The sequence below is a fragment of the Passer domesticus genome, chromosome 3 (assembly GCF_036417665.1).
Source record: "Passer domesticus isolate bPasDom1 chromosome 3, bPasDom1.hap1, whole genome shotgun sequence".
In the NCBI taxonomy this organism is placed as follows: Eukaryota; Metazoa; Chordata; class Aves; order Passeriformes; family Passeridae; genus Passer; species Passer domesticus.
In genome coordinates this window covers 28,291,813-28,297,812 of record NC_087476.1, presented here as the reverse complement: position 1 = coordinate 28,297,812, position 6,000 = coordinate 28,291,813, and positions in this window count along the sequence as shown.

The following is a 6,000-nucleotide window of genomic DNA, read 5'->3' as shown; positions in this document are numbered from 1 at the left end:
CTTTCTGATGTGAATAATTACTATTCTTTGAAATAATTTAACACAAAGGGTTCATAATATAGGTCTTGTCTAATTCAACCTGAAAACCAAATAGTGTTTTCTGTTAAGTCAGAAAGAATATTTTTTAGACCTTGACTTGTAAATCATGGTGTCCTATTACCTAGAAAAGACCTTTGGGAAGAATAATTCAACAGAGAATACAGTTAACATTTGTGAGTGCTGAAAAATCCATTTCTTGAAATGAAAGTGTTTCAACTGTAAAAACTTCTATTGCTATACAATATTCAAAGGGACAACCAGAGTGTGGAATGTGCTCATCAGAAACAGAGAACAGTCTGTCATGTGATGAAAAGCCCTTTAAAGGATTACTTAGTTTATGAAAAGACAAGAAGTTTATGCTTTTAAAGTAAAAACTGTGACAATATAATCCAATTATATTCATTGCATTAAAATTAATTTCAAAGGTGGATGAAGTAGGCAGAACATAAGTTTTACAGTGAACATGCCAGAAGTAACATACCTAACATAAGAGAGCTCATACACTCAAATTCATTGGTGATATATAGAGAATCTAACAAAATAGTGTCTTCAAACTCTTTGTTGACGTTCATCAGCCTCTTCATGGGTGCTTTAACCTTTTTTTAAGAGTTTCTTAAGTATACATTCATTATGCAAAATACCTTGGTGTTGGCTCAAGCATGTTTTACCACTGAACTCAGACTAGAGACTGGCTTGTGTATAAAATACCTAGCTTTTGAAAAAGCAACAGCTTTTTTGAATGGTATTTATATATCCCTTTTCAAATGCTTGCACAGTATCTAGTTGTTTGAATAATCAATCAAGGAAGAATGATACTTTTTAAAGGACAATTCACCTGATTGATCACACTCATATATTTTAGAAGGACGTTTAACATTCTATAAAAATATTTCTGGAAATAGCTATTTCTCTGGACTGTTACTGAGAAAATCTGTGCTGAATGGTTTAGAATTCAATATCTGGTTTTCAGATGACCCAATTAGGCATTTGGAATTATTCCATTAGCCTTAATTTTATTCACACTGAAGTGCTGCAGCCAGCCATCCTGTGGCCTTAGGTATTCCAGAAAAGTAAAAAAAAAGGTTATCCAATTCAGATAGGATAAATTCCTCAGTGTTTAAAATGTATCCATTTGCTGTAAATTTTAATAGAGTTTATACAACATTTCAATACATATTTTGAGATTTCATTTCCCACCAAATGTCTCAATTTGAAGCAGAAAATTCTCACTGAATTTTTGAAAACTGTACACTAGCCTGGGAAGCATGCTAACAAGAATGAGCACATCAACTATAATTTGTAGTCAACTGTTTTATCTCGATATTTTATGTTAGAAGTGTTACAATCACAGTTTTACTCATGATTTTGTTTCCTAAAAATGAATGTATCTGTGATATATGTCATGGACTTTTTCTAACTAGTGAAATAATAAGAACTGTGCAGTGTTTTAGCTGAGTTATGACAACCTATACCAGTCCTGAAGGCCATTTTTAGTGTTCTTGGTGTCTAAATTTCTGATAAAAGAGGCAACACATCTGTGCTGGCTCACAAAACTATTCATTTGCTCAAGGAAAGGAGGCACAGAAAATTATGAACAAATGGCAGTCTTTCAAGAAAAGTTATAGAAAAATTTCTCCACACTAAAATACTATAAGAAAACCTATTTCCTTGACAAGAATACTAAAATAGTTCCAAGTGTATTCCTGAGACAACAGGAGTATGTCTAGTTGTTAGAGATGTAAATTGGTAGGTATAATTTTTCTGATGCTGATGCACATAAATGAAGAGATGTTTCAAGTCTAAACTTCAAGCTGTGAAGCAAATACTCTGTAGCAGCAGACAGATGTTTTAGTTGATTGATTATTTTCTGAGTGTTGTTTCCAAAATCATAATAAAAAAAAAAAAGGAAATAAAAGTATTCTGAAGAAGGTTGTCAGTGCCCTTATTGGACAAATCTGTTGAAAATTAGTTCCTCACAGATTCAATGCATTCTTATCTTTAATAAACAGCTCGTAGACTCACACTTTTATTTTTCTTTGAACAAGAAAGAACAACTTACTTGTGGCCATTCTTATATATATTTCTTGCCAATTTGTGAAAACACAAATGCTAATATGCCACTAACTGGTTTCCTTCTGGCTCCTTTTCCTTTAGTCTCCTGCTCTAAACACTGTAGTACTAGTTCAGCTGCAGTAAAAGGCTTTTCAAACTAGTCATCAAAGACTGGTTATTTACGTATGCTATCCATATCTGCATGTTCCTGTGAGTGAAATGAACATGTCAGTGCTTGTTACTGTGGTATAAACATTTGGCCCAACAGGAATGGATTGAAACAGATGTTGGTTAGATTAAACTAGATTTAATATGGTCCTTGAACATTTTGCTTACATCTGATACAGTACTCCAAAAGGTACCAAGTCTGTCTGTGCAAAACTGCAGGCTGAGAAAATGTACTCTTAGTAAGAACTATTGGAGGGTTCATTAACAAATCACACTATTCTGGATAAAATACTCATGCAGATAAAATCTGTATGCATTATTTATTTTGTCTCACTGAAAATCTGTTTTTACATAGCTGAAAAATGCTTATGAATTGAAACACAGAGATATAAGAGCTTTCCTTTAAAGGCAGATTCACTACATTAACAAGAGATATTGCATATAGGTGAATTCCCAAATATTAGAAGAAAACTACATTATTTAGAATAATGAGAAAATATGGAAATAATTTTGCTTGGGAAGAGTGTCTGAGAAAGAAGTTTTATGATTCCAGTATTGAATTTCAGTTGTCTATACACTCTTTGGGCAGTTTTAAACAGATCTAACAAAGGTTTAATATTCGTCAGTAGAATTTATAACATTCTCTCATAGAATTGCAATATTTACTATTAGAGTATGAGTGCTAATATCACAAATTTATAGTGTCAGACATTTTGTTTTTGAATGTTGAATTTAATATCAAATCACAATGATTTTTACTATTTCACTACTTAAATACTTGATTGAACTGTTGTTCTTATATGTTTAGGAACTTTACAAATAAATCTAATTGAAAATATAGCTACTTAAAAATGTGTTTTTAAAAAGGTTTTAGTATGTTTTTGAAAGCAGAAACTCATTATTTTCCTTTTCAATCAGAAGAATAATTTCTTATGGCAGGAAGTACTTCTCTCCTCAGACTGCAAAGTTGGCAGCTTCTTAGTTGGATATTAATTAATCTTTTTCCTAATTCCAGACTACATTTATCAGTTTACAGCTCTTCAGAATTAAATGTAGAGATAAGAATATGTTTTAAATTACATTGCTGAATTGTTCCTGTATTCACAAATTAAAAGTTTACTAAAAAACTAAAAAACTTCTTTACTAAAAAAGAACACTGGACTCGATTTTTCCATGGTATTCTGAAACTTCGCCTTAATTGAAACTAGAACTTTTATTTCAGTTCATTTGGGTCTGATGATTTAAAATGGTCCCTAGAAATAAAACACATTAGAGAAAGAGGATGTGATAAAAATGTGATTTAAAAAACTCTTAATGTATTGTCACTGACATAATTTTTGTTTCTGTTTTTTTGATACCTGATAGTTTTGAGGACTTTGTTGCTTTTGGGAAACTCCTAAATCCACTTTGTCTTCTGCAGCTTCAGCTTTCTGTAGAAGGTTAAGCTATGTCTTCTACAATAGTACCATAGTAATACAGAAATATTACCATAATAACACAGAAATTTTGTGCTACTTTAGGTCATTTAGTTTTAATCTTCCTGATACGCAAATGGAGTCTCAGACACCACTTGAACTCATTAACAGACCTACCACTGACTTTAACAAAGGTATGACTACAATGTATATACATAAAATATATATACAAAGCTAAAAGGCTTGCACATTTAGGCCACTGATTATAGCATAACAGAGAGCCAGAACTTTACTGACATTTTTAATAATCTTGCATCACTGGCGATAGTGTTAATATCAACATTGACTTATTGTCAATAAAGTAAATGCATTTTCACAGAGGGATCATATATACATGTTGGATTTTCAATAAGAAAATCACTAAATTCAAAGTTGAAACACTGATATTTATAACTCTAAATATGATGTGTATGACATATTTATACAAGAAATTTTGAAACTAGAACATAACTTAATACTCTTCTTCAATATATTTATGTTACATGTGCCACTGATCTGTCTCAGGACAGTCCAATTACAAATGTAAACTAAGTAAAAAGCACATATGAAATGTCATCTACTTTTTTTTTTCTCCATAACTGCTATTTCAGTGTAAAATTTCACAGGAATTAGGAACAAAAACCTATGATGCTGAATATGATAATTTTAGAGGTACAAATTCTCATAGATCATGAAAGTGAAAATAAAAAAATGTCCTAAATGAAATGGTGGTTGAATATTTGTTCCTATACATATAAACTTTATGCACACAAGAGCAGCCAAGCAACCAAGCCCCTACTTATAATCACAAAACTTCCTTTGCTACCTTTCCTTAAAAAAAACCACATTTGCTCTATAAATAGAGTTGTACTAAGCAGATAAAAGTAGTTCAAGGATTTAAATCAGTCATGAGTAATTCACAAGATTTACTTCCACCTGCCAAATATTCGGATCATATGTTGTCTATTTACAGTCACAGAATGTATCCAGAATGAATTCTGTTGCAGAACACCTAATGGCTGACATTACATTATTGTAACACTCTGTATTGAATTAGTCTGAAAGGAATATATTGATGTGCTAGTATAATGGCTTTCAGATCAGACACCATTTATCAACTACTTAGCTAATATCCACTCTTAAATTCAAAGAGTGGACGGAAATGAAGGGTAAACACCAACGTCTGCCATGCTTATCGCTTTCAATTGTATGGTTGGCTGGCCATCTGTATTTGATTTGGCTAGTTCAGTATGTCTTTTTTTTTTTTTTCTTCTGCTAATGAATACAAATTCACTGTGCAATTCTGGATGCAGTAAATTACACTATGATGGCTGATGCTGTCAGTGAAATGCTAGTCATTGAGCCTGATAATTAAAGAATGACATTTAACGGAATAGCATATCTGGAACTGAATGCGTTTTGCTGAGAAATGAACATGAAGGCCAGACAGAGGTTCTTGTTATTTTTAAAAAGAATGTTGGCAGAAAGAATGGTCAGAGGAGATATGCCGATATCTCTGCATTAGTTGATGAGATAGCATTGCCTGGCAGGTTTAATAAATAATAATAATTTGTTATGTAAAATTCAGAGTTGCCTTGAATACAAGTTCACTTTTGGCACTACAGCTTCAAGAAATGCACACATTATTATACTTCCTTTGCATATTTTACCATACAGTACATAATTTAGAAGCTCAAACTATGTAATAATTTTTACTGACATTCTGATTATTAGATGAAGCAAGGTGCTTGAAGGCTGCATAAGGGTCTGTTGATAGAAGCAGAGAAACAAATCTTCAATTCCAAACTCATTGCAGTGTCTGATTTTCCTGCTTCTCCCAGCTGGCATTTACAAGATCCCATTTACAGGTGAGGTCAAAACCTTAAGCTATAAGCTGTTTAGAGCACTAAAAAGCTATCATGGACTAATGTCATATGGGTTTTGATATATAGAGCAAAATAACTACTACTTTTATGGTTTTTTTGTTTACTTTATGTTTTACTTCACCTCAAGTACTTGACAGACAAGGACAATTCAGTGAATGCAAAAAAAAAATTATTTTTCCTCAAAATATTTAACTTTTTCATATATAACAAATCTAATTTATATGTTTTGAAATATTAAAGTCTTTTAAACTTGCTCAGAATATATCCTAGCCAAAATCACTGAAAGAGACTGTCAAAGGATGCAGCTCTGTCATTTTTTTTGTTTTGGTTTGGGGTTTTTTTTTGTATTAGAAAGCTCTATCGGTTTGAATTTTTAGAAAAATACATGACTGTTCAAGAGA